We start from the raw sequence: 20,912 nt of genomic DNA, 5'->3' as shown, positions 1-20,912 counted from the left end.
GGAAAGAGTTTTTCTCTCAATCCCTTCTTACTCCTATACATGTCACTCTTCTAGGCCAAGTTGAAACTGGAATAACAAAATTCTCATATCTATTGCCCATCCTGAAATCACACAATTATTTCCTTCCCTAATGAGAGCTTTATCTACTCAGAAATAAAAAGTAGGGCCAGCCCTGGTTGCCTAGTGGTTAAGTTCGGTGCCCTCCACTTCAGCAGCCCAGGATCACTTCCCGGGTGCAGACCTACACCACTCATCTGTCAGTGGCCATGCTATGGCAGCAGCTCACATACAAAAAGAGGAAGATTGGCAGCAGATGTTAGCTCAGGGCAAATCTTCCTCACCAAAAAAAAAAGAAGAAGAAAGAAAAAGAAATTTTTAAAAATTTGAATAGTATTGCATGTACAGAAAAGACTTACAAATGGACTTTGCTCTCGCTTTTTTTATTCGTTTACAATACTCTCTCGTCCCCTAATCTACTCTCCTTACCCACCCCAACTCCAAATACCCATCCCAGCAAAAGATCATCCTGTGAAGATATAAGCAGTGAGTGAAGATATAATGCAGTGTAATACTAACAGGACCTATTGTAGCCAAACGATTCATAGTTTGTAGCCAAACAAATAGTTATAAGGTTGTTGACCACTTAATACAGAATCACAGGTGCCTAGATCTTTATTACCTATATTTTGTATACGCTAGCAATTTGTTGAGCTAGTCAACTGGAGAGAAGAGTTTCAGGGCAAAATAAGGGATAGGAAAATGAGGCCAAAGTACATAGTGTTATGGAGCAATTAAGCAGAGAGTCTAGGCACAAGTCATCAATTTCATGCTACTTTACATCAAAGCATTGATAACTCTATTTTACACAGATCATGAACATTTTGAAGATATTTCTATTTAGAGAAACATTTTCTTTAATTGTCTAGATATGAGAGATTTTTAGGATGCTCTCAGAAGGTGAAATCAATAGCATTTTTGTGTAAAAATAAAATGATGGTTTAGGTTTTAGTTCTAACATCCTTTGTCTATATCTAAACCTGCAAATCAACTTGGAGGGAAATGCATAAGTTCTAGAACTGGTTGTACTAAAACGATTGGTATATAATCATTTCTCCCCAACCTGGTTTGATGTAGGTCTGTCATAAGTCATAAGCCTTATTATGTAGCACATACTCCCACAATTTCTTTAATGGAGGCTACTAAATATAATTTAACCTTTTCTAGATGCTCCAATGTCTTTAAAATGAATGGGAATGATTGCATTATGCTATACAATCCATAATACAAAATTACAATGCAGTATAATACTAACAGTCCCTATGCTAAGTGACCCCAGATTATGGCACTTTTTGAGATTTTTATGGCTTATTTTGTTGTTTCCTTCCTCACTTAGACAAGTATAAGCTATCATTTCCTACTGTTGTCAGTTTGCCTTTAAGCAGGTTTTCCTTCTAATTTGCTTCAAGCATTCATTCATTAACATTTACTGACTGCCAATCATGTGTCACACACCATGCTGGGCAATGGAGAAACAACAATAAGAGATACTGTCCCTGACATCTAGGAGCTCACAGTGCATCTGAAGACATACAAGTGAAGAGGCAATTATAATGCCATGTGTTATATCCTATAATAAAAGGAACCACAGGGCACTATAGAGACATATAACAGGGGTTACCTAATCTAGATGGGGTAGGGGACAAGTTGGAGATGTCAGTGAAGTCTTCCTGGAGGAAGTTATCACTGAGCTGAGTTTTGAAAGATAATCAGGAGTTACCCAAAATGTACATGGTAAAGGGTGATTTAAGAAGATGGTGCAGTAGCATATGCTTATATGGTAATCCAGGCAAGAAGTAATTTGGTTTTGAATGGTAGTACCAGCTCAGATGGAGAGTAGGAGAGATAGTAGAGAGACATTTGGGAGGTATCATTTAACACAATGTAATAATTCATTGAATGTTGGGGAGAGGGAGAGGCAGAGTCTAGGAATAAGCTTGGTTCACAGGGTGAACAAAGGAGTCATCAAGCAAGATAAAAATTTGGAAGAAACAAATGTGAAAAGGAAGACAGAAGATTTAGCTTTGAACATGTTAGGTCAGGTGGATATTTTCAGTAGGCAATTTGATATATGGGATCTGGTGCTGGAGAGAGAGAAAGAAAGATGCGAGAGTTTTTATTGTGCTGTGGGTTAAAAAATTGGAGAACCAAGTTCGTTTAATCTGTGAATAAAATAAGGAAAATAGCTCTGACAGGGGACCTGAAGAGCTTCTGTGTGAACATGAGCCTTATGGTGATGACTTTTTGGCAAACATTTTTTTTTGTCTCTAATCGGTGTCTCAAACTTAATATGTAAAAAACAGAACTCTTGATTTCCACTCGCACCCCAACATACTTCTCTTCCAGTCTTCTCCACCTCAGCTAACAGCATACCATGACCCACCCAACTGCTTGATCCCAAAACCTAGGAGGTATTCTTTAAGCCTCTCTTTCCCTTACCTCCCATTCCCAACACACCTGCAAGGTTTATCAACTCTACCTCCAAAATATACCCTGAATCCATTCACTGCTCTCCATTTCCATGGCTCTCTAATTAGTTCAAACCACCGTTATCTCAGGCCAATACCACTGCAAGAACATCCTACCTCCCTACCTCCACGCTTGCGCAAATAAGCCAAGCGGTTACCACTTCAGGGCCTTCGCACTTGTTAATCTCTCTGCAAGTTACTCTCCCCTGATCTACACATGGTCCATTCCTTCTTCTTATTTAGGCCTCAACTCAAACATCACATTAGAGGCCTTAGAGACGCCTTCTTTGATGACCTCGTTAATTCAGGCTTGGCCTCAGCACACAAGCCCACAAGTCACTCTATCACAGAACTCCATCCTATTTTCTTTATATCATTTCTCTCTTTATGAAAATCATCTTGTATGTTGCCCTATTTATTATTTATTGTCTGTTTCACATCCCCTTCAACACACACACTAGAACATAAGAGGGCAGAAATTTTATCTGTTTTGCTCACATTTGTATTTATATCTCCTACAACAGTTCTTAGCACCTAATAATTGCTCAATAAATATGTGTCAAATGTTGAATGAATGAAAATATTTTTATTAGTTAGAGGCCTTCTTGTTTCTCACTGCCTGGTTCTGGCTTGTGTTGTGTTATTCTCTGTGTGCGTCATAAGATTACAAAGTCATGAGACTGATTTTCTTATGTGGTTCATAAAGTGGCTCTGAATATATACATATATTCACCCAGTAAAATCCATTTTTACAGAATGGACAGACATAAAATGCACTCTGTAAAAATAGATTTCCCAGGAATTAGTAATACTCCCTATGAACATACTAAGAATTCTAACCTATTTGAATAATGATGAAAGAGAAAACTTTCTGACTTTGTTATATTATTTACAATAAACTGAAGCGCAATAAAAGGCAAAGATCCAAAAAAATCACTAAACTCTTCAACCCTTATGTTTAGAAAATTTTACTTCTGTCCAAAGAGGAGTCTATCAAAATGGAATCTCCTTTAAGTTTTCAAACAAACTGGGATATAACTGTTTCATTTACAAGCACCCTCTTGCCTGCAAGCTTCAGCCTCTAGCTACTGCCCTATGGATAGGCACATTGACAGAAATCACAAGGACTTCTCTAGCTCCTACCTCAAAGAAAGGGCCAATGGATCACATGTCATCCCTGCAAAGGAAGAATTTTAACCAAACTGCCCAAAGCCATTTGCATCCACCCACTGTCCCTGGTGACATTCCCTGACATACAGAACTCCTGGAGATTGCTCTCGGATGCTGCCACAGACCCGGGAGTGAAGGTGGATTATGTTTTTCAATCACAGTGAGGCTCAATCATGAAACTACACATCTTCTGAGGGATTCAGGTCCCCTTGCCAACGCTTCCCTTGCTGCTTGTCTGCCTAGTTGTGTCAGAGTGGGCAGGGTATGGGGCACTATTCTGAGAGCCGCTAATGAATTAAGGAGTTTAACTCCCATCTGAGTGACATAAGGATAGTTTGTTCAGAGGCTTCTCTACTCATAAACATCCCCTGAGAGCAACTGTTACATAACCCTATAAAATCATCTGGCTAATCAAAAGAAGTTCAACAATGAAAATTTTACCCAGAGGTCAGAATATCAGTTGTTATTCTAACCAAGACTTTATCTTCTCATATCAGGGCCAGAGAGACTTGCACTTAAAATACATAAAGCTGAGTGTGTGTACATGGTAGATAAGGTGGGCTTCACGATCTTATCTGATCAAATTGTTTTCATAGTGTGTTTACCTCACTGGGTAAAAGCTTTCCCTGCAAGAAGTACATCCTGAAAGAATTCTATTCCCCATATAAGGAGTGACAGAGCGTGGTCAGAAATGCTCTCAAGTGAGATGAAATTATACACACTGCTCTGTTTGCTACAGATTCAATCGGCAGGAAAAGAGGTAATGTAAATAATGCTTTGCTGAAGCTCCTTATAGAAGGCAGCTGGAAAACAGGGACCTGAAAGCCTCATGTCAGCTGCTAGAAAGATACCGAATCCGAGGTTACCTCCACATCAAGAAAGTTTTGCTTTACTGGGAAATTAGCTCTGCTAATTTCAATTTAATTTAATTAATTTAATTAGCTCTGCTAATATCAATTTCTATTTTATAGTTTATAGACATTATAAAGTGGGGTTATTTTGTTCTGTTTTGTTAGGCATAGAGAAAAGAGAAATATCCGTCACGAAATGATGACAACTCTACCTCGAGCATGTATGCTGAATCTGACCACTTCTCACAACCTCCACTGCATCCATCCCAGTCTGAGCCACGTTCATCTCCAGCTTCGATTGCTGTAATAGTCTCTTTACTGATGCCTCTGATGCCGTCCTTGTCCTCCCACCTCATTTGAATCCCAACACTGTTACCAGAGTGATCCTGTTAAAATAAAAGTCAGATCAAGTTATTCTTTTACTCAAACAGTCCATCCCAAATTGATCCCCATCTTACTCGATGCAAAAGTCAAATTCCAGTAGGAAGTAGCAAGGCTTGGATTTTAGCCCATTCTGTCTTCAGAACCCATCCCCTTAGCCACAGCTTCCCTGAAGCTCTGAACTTTGAAGCTGGCTTTCAATTAGTTCCCATCTTTATTTGTCCGGTGTTCCCATGACAGACCTGTACCATCCTGCTGCTCTCTGGTACTCCAGACCCCTGCTGTGCCCTTCCACCTAGGCTTGCCTTTTCCTGCCTGTGCCACATATGAGGAGCCTTTCCCTACAAGTCCCCCGCCCTCTATCCTCAAGCACCGCATACTCATCATCCATTTATTCTTCCATTTGAGAAGTATATACAGACCACCTATTATATGTCAGGCACTGGGGATACAGAGATGAAGTCTGCCCTCAGTCTAAGGGTTCACAGTTTAGTGAAACAGAAATGACTGCTTGCAGACTAAGGGAAAGGTGTCAGTAAAGAGGAATCTCAGAGACCAGAGCCACGATCTCTCTGAGGTGGCAGCTAGCTAACGTGCTAACCATCTGCCCTCACAGATTAAAAAGGTGCATTTTGAACAGAAACCTTCTAAAGAAAATGATTGAACCTTGCCCCAGAAGAGTGACGCTAATGGCAGCAACTGCAGGATCCATAGAAAGCTGATAGGTTTGATATATTAAGACAGGGGTTCTTTAAGAAGACTCTCAGTTAACATCAGGTAGGTCATTGCTCATTCTGACTACACAAAGGGTATCTCCTTACAGAATGATCATCATAAAATCAATATTTTTCAGGGGGTAATAAACAGGACCAGTACCTGGCTTCAAGACTATCCATTTTGTACCCATGTACACTTGTTTCACGGAAGGTATGACCAAGGGCCTATCCTAATCCATGTAATGATAAACCAGAATATAACATGTTGGACCACTATGGAGATTACAAGAAAGAAATTATGAGAGAACACAAATTCCTTCAGTTTGGCCAAAATCACAAGATTCTGAGAGTAAATGGTGACAGAGACGTGAAGTTGGGAGTTATGAAACCACACTGAAATGGTACAGGATTAATGTGGTAGTTACGAACAGGTAGTACTGAATACATACGTTTTCCTTTTTCTTTTCTGGATATCTGAATAAATACTTTTTTAAAAATTACTCATCCCACTGCTAGGTGTCTACCTAAGAGAAACGAAAACTTAGGTTCACACAAAAACCTATACACGAATGTACAACTATTAGGCTTTATTCGTAATAGTCAAAAAGTGGAAACAATCGACATGGCTTTCAACAGGTTAATGGTGAAACTATGATGCCTCCTACCATGGAACGCTACTCAGCTATTAAAAGGAAGGAACTATCAATACATACAACTTGGATGAATCTTAATTGCATTTTGCTAAGTTACAGAAGCCAAATTCAAAAGCCTACACATCGTTTGAGTCTATTTATGAGACATTCTAGAAAAGAGAAAACCATACGAATGAAAAATAGGTCAGTGGTTGCCAAGGGTTAGGTATGGAGGGAAGGTTTGACCTTAATGGGGCAGCATGAGGGACTTTTTGGAGTGATGGAACTGTACTGTATGGTACTGGTGGATATACTACTATGTGCATTTTTCAAAACCCCATAGAAGCCCGGCCCGGTGGCACAGTGGTTAAGTTCTCACGTTCCGCTTCTCGGCAGCCTGGGTTTCACCGGTTCGGATCCTAGGTGTGAACATGGCACCACTTGGCAAAAGCCATGCTGTGGTAGGCATCCCACGTATAAAGTAGAGTAAGATGGACATGGATGTTAGCTCAGGGCCAGTCTTCCTCAGCAAAAAGAGGAGGATTGACAGTAGTTAGCTCAGGGCTAATCTTCCTCAAAAAAAAAAAAAACCCCATAGAATCGAACAATGCAACATAGAGTGAATTTTACCAGATGTAAATTTTAGAAAATTCAACCACAATGTCAGAGTGAGGGGTGATGAATTGCAGACTGTAACAAATGAATGTAACTGTATTAAAAATTAGTCACATGATGAAGGGGATGAGGAAGAAAGGAGATGACTTAAATAACTTTGGAAAACAGGGTGCTGACTGGATACTATAAGGCAAAAGACCAAAAAGTGGTATACAAACACTGCACTCTAGTTCACAAATTTGTTTCTCATAGGAGTATGGCTTGGGGATTCTGAAACTGCTTATTAATATACTAGGGTTGAAAAATTAAGTAAATATATTGTAGATAGAACCTGGTTTCTCGGTGTCAGAGAGAAAAGATACAAGCTAAGGAAAGGACAAGACTAAAATGAACCCTGTGTGCTGGGATGGAGTCACGAGTATCAATATGGACTCATGTTTTTTTCTTAATGTAATCCAGATAGCTACAGTAATAAATATAGATGTGGGCATGTATAAGTTAGTACATCATATATTTCCTAACTATATCCACGGAGAGGGGCTAGAAGCAGTGATATCCCAATAGTTAGCACACTTAAGGCACAGATCATGGTTTTGAAACACCATTCTCCATTAAACAAAGGACTGGCTGACTCCAGGGATGCAGCAGGAAAAACAGAAGATGAGCCTGCAGCATCGTGTGGTAATCAAAATAAGGAAGTGCTTGAAAAAAAAAAGATAAAGAGCAGGTTAAGCACAGGAGCCAACTTGAAAGAGATTTCAATGGCCCAAAATGGAACAATTTCAGCAACAAACTAAATAAAGATAATATAGAATAATAACTCCAAGAATAAAATAAATATGCATTCGTTTATGCTGGTATAAAAATCTAACTGAATAAATAAATAAATTAATGCGGGAATAGAGACAACTCTTTCTTACAGAGGATTTCCAATTTTCCAATTAATAAATGTATAAGAAATGAGGGAAATGGAAAATCACCATTAGAACATCACAGTAATAACTGCTGCAGGCAAGATCAATGGATGGACACTAATAGTAGTGGGTAAATCTTAAGCAGAAATAGGATATTTGCATACTTTCTAAGTGTCTCTCCCAAAATATTTAGTAATTATAAAGAGAAAAATAGTAAGCTTACAGTGGAGACTCCTGACAGACACCACCTTAACCAAGTGATCAAGATTATCACCTGTCATATAAAGTGACATCATTTACCCCCTACTAGACTGCACAAAGAAGGGCACACCACTATTAGCTTTCCCAATAATGCATAACCTCAACATAATCACAAGAAAACATCAGAAAAGCCCCACTAGAGGGATATTCTACAAAATAACTAGTCAGTACTCTTCAGAAGTGTCAAGGTCACGAAAGACAAGCAAAGACTGAAGAACTGTCACAGATTGGAGGAGACTAAGAAGACATGACAACTAACTGCAATCCAATCCTGAATTGGATTCTGGAACAGAAAAGGGACATTAGTAGAAGTGGGAAAATCTTAATAAATTCTGTAGGTTAGTCAATAGTATTGTACCAAAGGTATTTTCCTGGTTTTTATAATTGTACCATGGTTACGTAAGATGAAAACAGAAAGGAAAGCTGGGTTAGGGGTATGCAAAAATAGTCTATACTATTTTTGCAATTAGTCTAAAATTATCTAAAAATAAAAAGTTTCGAAAAAATGGATTACGTTTTCCAAGAAAACAAAAGTAGTAAATCTAGTAATGGAAAGGACCATATGTACACTCTTCTTGGCTAAGAGAATAGTTACCTCTCGTACACAATCAATGCAAAAGAACATCATAACTTAGAGTTATGAATAGGAAAAGGACATTTATAGGAAAAGTTACGACTAGGAAAAGGGCATTTATGTCAACTGTTTGGCCAATGCCTATCAAAGTTACTTGTTTCAATTCTTGTCACCTTTTTATTTTCTCTTCTTCTTTTCCCCAAAGCCCCCCAGTACATAGTTGTATATTCTAGTTGTAGGTCCTTCTGGTTGTGCTATGTGGGACGCCACCCCAGCATGGCTTGATGAGCGGTGCCATGTCCATGCCCAGGATCCAAACCGGCAAAACCCTAGGCCACTGAAGCAGAGCGCGCGAACTTAACCACTTGGCCACAGGGCCGGCCCCTTGTCACTGTTTGTAAGTAATTTTCTTACCACTTAAGAGGAGATACAGGGGAAATCATGACTGCTGCCTAGGTGAATATTGAGATGCTGAAAGCAATATTCCTGTAGATTCATGTATGAAGGAAATGGGATTTCCTATATTTCTTCCCCCGGAAAGTTGGTATGCTTATCAGCCACCATGGGGGCTAACCTGAAAACTTAGAACAAGTAACCAACAGGCTCGAACTACCTTGGCTTGCTCAAAGTAGAATACGTGTAAGTACTCTTCATGTGTCTTTAAAATGTTCTTACCCGGTCTCTGGAGGCACTGGAGTGGAAGTTAGGATGCTAAGGTAAAAGAGACTACATGGCAGCCTAGAACATCCCCAGACTAGACATATTTAAATCTAGATGAAGAACTTCATGAATATGACACCAAATGGTATCCAGTACCCTGGGTCCCAATGAGAACTATCAGAACCATGATAAATAATAGTAGCTAACACAAAATTCTTGGTACATTGCTCGAATTAACACTGTTAATCCTCACAACTGCTGTAGGAGATAGGTGCTTGCACAATCTTCATCATTAACAGATGAGGAAATTACTCTCCGATGAGACTAAATAAGTAGCCCCAGTCCCACAGTCAATAAGTAGTAGAATCAGCCTTTAGACCTAGACAGTCAAGGTCAGTACCCACAGTCTTAATTTCTACGGTACGGCGCCTCCCCACCAAGGCTGGTGTCAGAGAGCTCTCATTCTGAAATACCTAAGAATTGGGAACCATATTGAGGAATGTGGAGTTCTACAATACTGATTTGCTATTTTGAGCCTTGTGTATTCCCAAGATTATGCCTTCTGCTTAGACATATTACATATCCAGTTTGAAATTTTAGAAAAATATCACTTGGCTAGCAGCTGACGACATGCTCCCAGTGCAGTCCCATTTTCTAAGCATGAGGCAGAGCCGGAGGGTGTCCACTCAGCTCACTCTCACACTTGAGTTTAAAAAACATGATCCCCCAAAACAAAATGATCCCTGTGTGTAATTGTGAGAACAGACAACTGAGAAGCTACCCAAGCAAACTCATGGGGTTCTCAGAAAGCCAATCCAACCCCTGGGTTTAGCTGTCATGAATAATGTGAGTGTTTCCAAGGAAGAAACTGGTGATTTGCTTATATTAGTTATTCCAGAATGACTTAGAATGTCTTAGAAAACTATACTCAGATACCAGTCTGTTAAGCCAGAAGGTTTAAACAGTAAAGAAAGATTTCAACCATTAATTAGGAACACCTAAATCATTTATCCTACAAAACATCCATTGTTAATGCTTAAAATGATCTTATTGCAGTCTCCACAATTTTGAGTAGCATGAGCTTTAATTTTAGAAAGTAGCTACTATATACTTGCATGAATATATAAAAGGTTTACTTATCAACATTGCTGATGAACCAAAGCGGGAAAAGATTAACTAATTCACTGGAGGGCGGAATTCCAATCCAGAATATTTTCAATAGGCTAAAACCAACAAAAATTCAATTACGCAAACACAAGATGGGGGAAGCCTGACTTGACAGCAGCAGTCATGTGCAAAGCACTCGGCGACTTAAGCTGATCACAAATGCACTTAAGTCAATAGTGTGCTGTGGCCTCTAAAATGACTAATTTTAGAGATTGTAGTCTGCATTAACAAAAATTGGGTCTAGTCATTCTTTCTGTACACTCAGCTGGTCAGTCCACATCTGGAACACTCTTGTCCAGTTCTTGGCACCACATTTTGAAATGCAGTCAGTGGCAGCTTCAGAATTTCTACATAGAAAGGGCTTAGCATACTGAAGAATTTAGGAATGAGATGTCATAATGCCTGTAATTTATTTGAAGATATTTCAGTAAAAGTAAAAAACAGATGAAGTGAGTATGGCCAAATGTTAACGACTGTTAAATCCAGGTGATGGGGTATATGGGAGCTCACTATGTGAATCTATTTTTCTGTATGATTGAAAATTTTCAAACTACATCGTGAAAGAAAGGGGCCTCCATGCATCAATCTGGTTGGAAGATGGTTGGAGTGGCTAGGGGACTTTCCTGAAACTGCATTTAAAAAACAAACACAGGGGCCAGCCCAGTGGCACAGCGGTTAAGTGCACACATTCCACTTCTCGGTAGCCCGGGGTTCGCCGGTTCGGATCCCGGGTGTGAACATGGCACCACTTGGCACGCCATGACGTGGTAGGCGTCCCACATATAAAGTAAAGGAAGATGGGCACGGATGTTAGCTCAGAGTCAGGGTTCCTCAGCAAAAAGAGGACCGGTGGTAGTTAGCTCAGGGCTAATCTTCCTCAAAAAAAAAAAAAAGCCACAGTATTTTTACTTAGATCGTATATTAATTTGAAGTGCCTTTGGTGGGGACTAATGGAGATTTGGAGGGCATAAATTAAAGTCCTCTAAGGTACTATCATTGTTGAAAAGTCCTAATAAGTCCCTTACCCCAGGTTTGAAAAGGACCACAGAAAATTTTAAGAGAGGCCAAAGAATATTGAGTGCTCCTTGATGTAAGCTCCCCTCCGCCAGCTTCACCAATACAAAGTGACCAAGAGACGAGCCCCAGAAGGAGGCTCTAATTAGCACTGATTATCAACCTCCTCCTAAGAGCCCAAGAGGACTAATCCCGACAAGTCTTACATCCTTGTTTACGCGAGTCACCTCCACAAGTCCCAGCCTCCCAGTGTGCATCATTACCTGGACTCCCAAATCCTTACGGCTGCATACATTTCCTAATCTGACTCAATATCCTGCTTATCAATGAATCCCCAAGCCCTCCTTCCATGCCCTCTGAAACTCAAAGCCCATCACCAGCAAATTCCTCTATATCCTCAACATTTCACTCAGTTTTTCATTCTAAAGGGAGTTTGGCTCTTCCCTGAGGTGTCTCTTTCCAAGCAGCCCTCTCAGATGGTGGATGTTTTCTTTACACACCCTTCATATCACTCACTGGACCTAAAGGTGGAAGAGTGTCCTCTTTCCTCCTCTTTGCCGCTTCCAGGCCATTTATCCTCCCTCTTTCCTCAAAAGCCCCAGCCCACTTAAAGTGTACACCATCAGACTATGTCAACTGCCACCCTCCTTATGGCCACCCTTCACTAACCTCCCAGTCACTCCCCTTTGTTCATTCATTGGAAATGTTAGCACCCAGGTCACAGTCTTTTTCTCCCATTACTTCTCCTGTGATTTCAATACCCACTTAAGGATATAGCTCATCCCTTGGTCCCACCATCCCTTGAAGTCGCTTCTAACAACCACTTCTTTGCCATCATCCAAGCCCAGCCACCACATTCTGATGGTCATGCTCTAGATGCTGTCATTACCAATAACCGCATCACCTCCATAATTTCAACTTCAAGCCTCCCTCTCTCCCACAAAACTTCCACCTGCAACCCATGGATCCTACTACCCTCGCTGTCCATCTGTCCTTTCATGTCTTCACTTTCCACAGAACCCTACTAAATCCTATGGTCTATCATTATACCCACTGCCTTGTATAAATCTGCAAGCGGAGGAGGTATCCTTGGACTCCCTCCATTGGACTTCTCTTAACTCTAGTTAAGAACAACTCCACCTATGCAGCAGAATGGTCCCACTTTAAATATTTGACTAGAAATCTCAAGTGGGCCTGCAGCAATGCCTGACAATCCTAAATTGTCCTAATTGGTTTTCTGTCCTTCTCTCCAAGACAGCTATTTCACAGCTCTCTTCCCTCATGAAACCTCAAACAACTCCGCTTCGTAATTCTCAACGATGATTTCACTTCTTGTTTCATGGAAAAAATGGAAACAATCAGAAGAGGACTATCTCATTTTCAAACCAACAAGTCTGTCAACTCACCTGCACCACTACCCATATACCCTGCCTCCTCTACTATTATTAAGGTGGAACTTCCTGCATTCCCATAAGGCCACTTCTTCCACCTGTGCACAAGACAGGTTATTCAAGCATTTTGAACAACCACTCTCAGTTATTCAAGCATTTTGCTCCAGCAGTCAACCTGTGTCTCTGATGTCATCAATTTTTCTTTCCATCAATATGCTTTTGGATCATTCCCATCAGCATATAAACATGCTACAAAATCTTCCTTCTTAAGCAAGCAAAAAACTCCTTTGACCACACACCCACCTCCAGTTAACTCACAATTTCTTTTCTCCTCTTTGTAGCAAGATTCCTCAAAACAGCTGTCTGTAGTGCTCTCTCCATTTCCTCAACTCTCATTCTCTCCTCAACCCACTCAAAGCAGGCTTGTGTCTCCATGCTACCGACAACACTCTTATCAAAGCTGCCAACGACCTTCACTTTGCCAAAGCCAAAAGCAAACTTTCATTCTTAATCTTATTAAACTTCTCAGCAACGTTTAGCTCAGTTGATTACTCCTTCCTTTTTGAAACGTATCTTGGCTTCTGTGACCACACAGTCTCCTATTTTTTTCCCTCCTACATCTCAGCCTCTTTTTCTCAGTCTCCCTTGCTGGTTGTTCCTCACCTTCCCAATCTCTAATCACTGGTGTGCTCCAGGGCTCAATTATTGAATGTCTTGTCTATCTACACACTGGGGACCTCCAAATGACAATTTTCAGCCCTGACTCTCCCCTGAGTTTCAGATTATTTCATATTTCCATATAGATGTCTAATAGGCAGCTCAAATTTAACATATATCCCCAACAGATTCTTGATTCTGTCTCTCCACCCTGTTTGTCACCAAGTCTTCCTCATTTTGGTAAATGGCAACACCTCCCATCCAGTTGTTCAGGCCACAGCCCTAGGGTATCATCCCTGATTCCTCACATAACACATTAATCCATCAGTAAACCCTGTCGGTTCTGTCTTCTATCCCAATCTAACTTCCCACCACCTTCAGGGCACCATCACCCCTTGTCTGGATTATTTCAAGAGCTGCTTAACTGTTCTCTCTGCTTCTATTCTTGTCCCCTAGTCTATTCTCCACAAAACAGCAAGAGCGATCTTTTCAAAACACAATTCACAGTACTTCATTTTCCTACCTAAAATCTTCCAATGGATTCCAACCACAATTAGAATAAAATTCAAATTTTGCACAGACTTTTTCGTCAGCCTGGCTTTCCCCCTTTATCCAGGTCTCTACTCAAATGTCACTTCCTCAGAGAGGCATTTACGTGCTCACTCTGTCTAAAATAGCATCCCCATCATTCTCTGTTCCCTTCCCTTGCTTTGTTTTCCATTGTAGAACCTATCACATCTGTTATTACTTATTTACTTCCTTGCTTTTGATCTGTCTCCTACACTTAGAACGTAAGCTCCAGGTAAGCATAGATATTGTCTACTTTTTCACTACTGGCACATAGTATTTAGGTGCTCAACAAATACTTGTTGAATTAGTGACTGCATCCAGAGAAAAAAATGATCAGGATAATCTGGAATCCATAGTATAGCTTATGGGAAAGAAGACGTAAAGCTGCCACAACTTCTTTTATCGAAAACTCAGAGAGCTTGGCCTTATTATGCACAGAGGAATAAGCGCTAAAGTTACAGGGTAGAAGTTACAGAGAGGCAGGAGGAGGAAATTTCTAAAAACCAGAGCCCAAATAAAGTGCCTCATGAGGCAGCGAGCTATCGAGGACCAACATTTTTGGGGAGCCTGCTATATGCCAGGTTTTGTACAAGGCCCTTAACATAGGTTAGATACATTGCCTCATTTTGTTTAGTCTTCACAACTATATGAGATAGATTTAATTATCATCCCCATTTCATAGATGAGGAAATTAATCTCAAATGTCCAAGGTGGAGCCTTTTCACTATACCATACTGCCTCCAAATGCTTCACTTGAGCAACTCCTATCTGACAGGAAGATTATGAAGCAGCAATTTGCAAAGTATGGTCCCCAAACCCCTGGGAGTCCCCAAAATTCTTTCAGGTGTTTATGAGGTCAAACTTATTTTTATGATACTACTATGGCATTATTTGCCTTTTTCACTCTCATTCTTTTATGAATGTACAGTGGAGTTTTCCAGAAGCTATATTTGAGGAATCACTGCTCTGACAGATAATGGAATGCATGCTGTATATTCTTTTGCTTTTTAACTTTTCTCAGTTTAACATTTTCCTATGGTAAATACTGACAGATCTAAACCACAGAAACAGAAGAACTTTGGGGTCCTTAATAACATTTAAGAGTGTAAAGTGGCCCTAAGATCAAGAAGTTTAAGAACTACTGCTGAGGAGAAATGGAAGGTCTAATATTCAAAGGCCTCCGAACTCCTTTCCTACTCAAATATTCAAGGATTTCAATGGAATTGTTTGGAAAACAGAGTTAATCCCAAAACCTGTTTTGGTTAAACTTCCGGGTGTGAAAATTCTTTGTTAAATGTCTGTGTCCTCTTCATAACCTTGGCCACTATAATGGACTTTTCCTTTGAAGACCCAGTATCCTGTTCAAACTCAGAGTCATCAGACCCTCTGGCTAGGGATGAAGAAAGTAGAATAATAAGGTGTGCTCAGTCCCAACATCCTGTTAGTTTTCGTCTGGGGATTTTTTTCTACCTGGTGTTTTGTTAGGGATGTTTAATTTATAAAAATAAAATAGAATTTAAAATCACTGATGTGGATTTGCTTGCCTCTTTTTTGTTTTTTGAATCACAGTTTTCTTCTAATAGCAAAGTAATGAGGGAAGGAGAGTGGACAGAAAAGAGAACTTTCCATAACTAAACACCTACTGTACATCAGGTACCATATAATGTGCTTTAGCTGTCGTTTGCTGAGCATCTACAGTTCTTGATGTGCATTATCTCCAGTCCTCATAATGATCCTGGAAAACAGGTATTACCAAGTCTATGATAGATTGTCTGAAAAAAAGTGGCTGTTGGGGCCAACCCAGTGGTGCAAAGGTTAAGTTCACACATTCTGCTTCCACGGCCCAGGGTTTACCAGTTCAGATCCCAGGTGAAGACCTATGTACTGCTTAGCAAGCCATGCTGTGGCAGGCATCCCACATACAAAATAGAGGAAGATGGGCATGAATGTTAGCTCAGGGCCAGTCTTCCTCAGCAAAAAGAGGAGGATTGGAAGCAGATGTTAGCTCAGGGCTCATCTTCCTCAAAAAAAACAGTGGTTGCAATAATTACCTTCCCTATATCCACATCCTTGGGTAGTCCCTTCCCATACCTACTCTGGACTTGGTCATATGACTTACTTTGACCAATGGGACAATAGCAATTGAGAGCAAGCCAAGACTTGAAAAGTGCTTGAGCAGTGGGTCTTGCTCTCTCTTGATGCTCTTAGTAACCCTCATTCACCAGATGAATGAGCCCAGGCCAGCCCACCAGGTGATGGATGACACATGGCCCAGTTACTTTCATCACCCCTGTTGACAACCAGCCAACTGCCAGATATATGAGTGGGGCCAGTTGACGTAAATGGATGAGTGAACTCAGCTGATGCACATGAAGCAGAGACAGTGCCAGCTGAGTGCAGTCCAAACTACCAACCCACAGAATCATGAGCCAATAAATGGTTGTTTTAAACTACTACATTTTGAGGTGGTATGTTACTCAGCAAATGTTAACTGATAATAATGACCATTTTAAAGAGAAGGAAACTGAGGCTCAAAGACATTAAATAACTTTACTGAGATCATTCTATAGCCAGTATGTGGCAGAATGAGAATTCTAAACCTATGTCTATATATTCATTTAATCTTTACATCTACTTTCTGAGATAGGAATACTATTATTACTGTCATTTTAAAGATGAGAAAACACGTACAGGGAGGTTAAACAATCTGCCCAAGGTGACACAATGAATAAGTAATAAAATGCTAACTGGACTTATTGCGATGATCATTTTGCAATATATACAAATATCAAATCATCACATTGTAACACCTGAAACTAATAGAATGTTATGTCAATTACAGCTCAATAAAAAAGAGAATGAGGGGGAGATCAACAGTAAGCAAATAAACAAACAAATAAATAAATAAGTAGTGAAGCCAGGACTTAAACTCAACTATGCCTGATTTCAGAGACTGTGCTACTTTCACAATTGCAGGCTGTGGGTTCTGGTTCACTGAGGGTTCCAGTCGCTTATTCTTCCCTACAGAAAAACTGATTGCTCTAGCACTGTATTAGCAACCAACAAGACTGCATTTAAAAACGCACTGCACAAGTCCAAGCACACAAACACAAAAAGTATAAAGGGCAATGGAAAAGGAGCAAGACTTGGGAATTTGAGTTACTAAAACAACAACAACAACAAAACATTAGAAAGTAGGTCTGGTTTTATAAATAAGAGATAAGAAAAACTCATTAAAATAACCAAAGCACTAAGAGAAATATAACGTAAGACAGGAGCTCATGCAAAGGGTATTTTAAAGTGGAACCAAAGTAGCTACCAGGCACCTGCTCAAACCAAAGAGGAAAGTGTTCATTAACACTAAAAAGCGCTGCATTGGTTGCCCATCACATTCAATCTGTCCTTCCACTGACTTTCTGCTGTCTACGTGCTGCCTGGCATTGAACTGTTTAGGTTGGAAAAGGGAATGTGGAAGGAGGGAGGGAGTGTTAACACCTATTGAAGACGGCAAGGAAAGAGTGCTGGACTGCAACCAACTAGCCAAGTGACCTTGGGTATGTTACTTAACCTTAATTTCCTAATCTCTAAGGTCCCCTGCACCTCTAAAATTTCAAGATTCTACAATTATATTAAAGGGAAAGTCGTGACCAGTAGTGATCCATCACTACTGAGGAACAAAAAAAGAACAAATGAGCTCAGAAACATCGTTCCTCCATTCACTCAACAAGCATTTATTGAACACCTACTACATGTTCTAAGATTTGTTCTTGTCCTTGAAGTCATAATCCAATGGGGAAAGGGACATGTCAACAAATAATTGTAATTCAACGTGACAATCCCTACAATAGATACGCAAAGCACGGAAGTGTGATTAATGACAAGAATGCTGATGTACAGGCTCCTAGAATTAGATGCACCTGGATTCAGTCACAACTTAGCTATTTACTAGCTGTACGACCTTAGGCAAATCACTTAATCTTTCTGAGCCTCAGTTTCCTCAAGTGCTCTCAACATAATAGGCTCTGAAGCTACAGTCTGAGCTGCCTATAGGCTTGATTCTCAAACCTCCATCAAGGCAAAATACCGTCAGTTGGGGACTGAAGCCAGATTGGAGAGGGTTCAAGAGGGAATAAGAAGTGAGTAAGAAGAGTTTGTACAGAAAAATCTTCAAGAAAGTTGTGAAGAGGAATAGGGAAACAGGATGGTAGCTATAGGAGGCTGTGGAGTCAAGGGAGAGGAGGTGGTTGTTTTGTTTTGTTTTGTTTTGCTTTTTGAATAGAGGTCATATAACATGACTGATCACTTGCATAAAAGACCAGAAGAGAGGGAGATATTGATAATGCAAAAAGGAGAGGAGATAACTAAAGAACCCAAGTCCCCATGGAGGCAAGACTGGACAGAATCTAGACTCCTACCAGCAGAATGGACACATTCTCCATTGTAAAAGGGGAAAAGACAATGGTTGCAGGAGTAGTTAAGAGAGTAGATTTAGCGGTGGGAAGATGAGAACATTCCCATTTTCTGGATTCTGTTTACTCAGTGCCATGTGGGGTGAGGTCATAAGTGAGTATGAGAAAAAAAAGGGTAGGAGAGGGAGGTCTGAGGAGAGAAGAGGAAGAGGTCAGTTCAGAGAATTGTCATCCAAAAACCCTCAATAAGGAAAAGTAGTGGAAGTGATGGACAGTGTCAAGTGTCCAGTTGAAGTTTGTGATGAGTGATAACTGTCAGCCAAGTTGTGAAGTCTCAGCTGTAGGGAAAAGGAGGTGAGAGGGAAAGAGGATAGAACAGCTAAGGGTCAGGGCACGACAGCTCAGTGGGTATGAAAAATAGAGAGGGAAGGGGAAAGTGGGGATAACAACACCATAGATGGACTCTAAGCTGGGGAAGGAGGCAAACAGAAACAACGATGGGCTGACAGAGGGAGAAAATGTACTGGGAATCAATGGATTGGAGGTCTGACCTGATAAAGTTGAAGAACTGCATCAGTGGAGGTCAAGATTTACGAAATAATGCAGTTGCTGATGATGAAAAGGGCTAGTGTGTGATCAAGCAAGTGGGTAGTTGAGGTGGTCAGAGGAAAAGATCATTGAAGTGAATGGATCAAGAAAGTGAAAAGCCATGATGAGGGATAGGTCATCCACGAGAATGTTGAAGTCACCAAGAATGATGGCCAGAGATGGAAAGGACAACAAAGCCTACAGGGAAAGTCTACTCCCCGAGGGGAATTTCTGCTACATTCCTTGGGCTGCTGGGAGCTAGGAGAATCAGGGGACAGGATCCAGCCACTCTAGATTCCTGCATCCCTCCCTGTCCTGTGCCCAGGTTCAGGGGATTCAGCATTCCCCACATCACTTCCACCTCTCCTCCCACTCTCAAAGTCCTCCACTTTCAGACAACTCATCTCTAAATTTCCAATAACTCTGAATTTTTTTAAAACAAAGGCCTCCTGGGGCACCTAAAGCTCTGACATCCTTGACATAAAGATGTTCAAGTCCTCAAGAATGATGAGAGGAATGGAGAGAAAGAGAGTAAGCCACCAACTATGGCCCTGCAATAAATGAGGGGACGTAATTAGGAGATTGGTAGGCGACAGCAATGGGGGGGGGGCTCTTGCAGGATGGAGAGAAAGCAAGGATCCTAAAGGGATTTGGGAGAGCAATGAGAGCCCCAACCTCACCTCCTGGGCAACATGGTGAGGAGGCAGCCAAGTTTCCAGTTACAGCAAGAGGCAGAGGACATGTCCTGATAAGAAGTTAAGGATATAAGGACTTTGGCCTTCACGGATAAGCATTTCTAGAGGGCACAGTAAGGGCTTGGGAAGAAGTGAGGGAAGTGGCTTACGTCTGACTTGGAAATGAACAGGGCAGTGTAGAGGGTGAGCAGTAACCAGGGAGGCTTGGGAGGTAAGGCACAATAAGATTAGTCCTGACAGTCTCTAGAGGAGGGTGGTCAATTCATTTTAGGCTGAGGTCCAGAATATTTCATTCAATGATAGTCTTTGTCTCTGGGATGATCACATTTTTGGCCCACAGGAAGCACTGTGAGGGCTGCTAAGTCAGAATTCCTGTGAGGGAAGGGCCACAGCATCTGAGGCAGCAGCTCCCGTGAGGGTGACCCAATGTGATGGCGTTGGTGACTTGCACAAACTCCTGACTGCTCCTCAGCCCTCACTCACTGAAATGTCTGGCAGCAGCAGATTATGCTTTTGTTTTATCTTAGAGTGTGACTGGAACCAGATTTTTTCTGTCCATAACACACCTGTCAGATATACTGGTATGGATGCTTTCTCACGCTCAGCTCCCTCTCATTCACTAGGCCAGCTTTGTAAGGACAGGGCCAAGTGGGAAATATGTACAGTAGGAGAATAACAAAATAATTCATTCCACGTGATCTTCAGCCTCATCTCCGCAGGATGGTTTTCTCAGTGAAGGAGACCCACCATCATGCTTCCCTCCCTGAATAGTTGGCCTCTGTCAATGTTGCCCATTCAGGGTGCACCAGCTTGGGGCAGCTCTATGGCTTGGCTGACTAGTAGATGAGTCCCAAATCCCCGCGGGTCAACGGCCAGCCAGAATGCTGCCCTGGCTTAGGGCTAAGCTCAGAGCAGGGGAGAGAGGGCTACATCTAGGCCAGTCTCCCGTCACCAACAGATGATGACATTTACTCCATCAGTGGGCAGGGAGTCACCCACATCTCTACTTATGCTCATTCCTTCCCAACATCTGGGATCGTCTATCCAAGGCCTCGGGGCATATGGATCTGCAAGTTCAGCCAGGCTATAAACCTTTGCAGTATTAGCAAATCTAACAAGTTC

Source organism: Equus caballus, chromosome X (assembly GCF_041296265.1).
Source record: "Equus caballus isolate H_3958 breed thoroughbred chromosome X, TB-T2T, whole genome shotgun sequence".
Lineage (NCBI taxonomy): Eukaryota > Metazoa > Chordata > Mammalia > Perissodactyla > Equidae > Equus > Equus caballus.
This window is presented reverse-complemented; position numbering follows the sequence as displayed.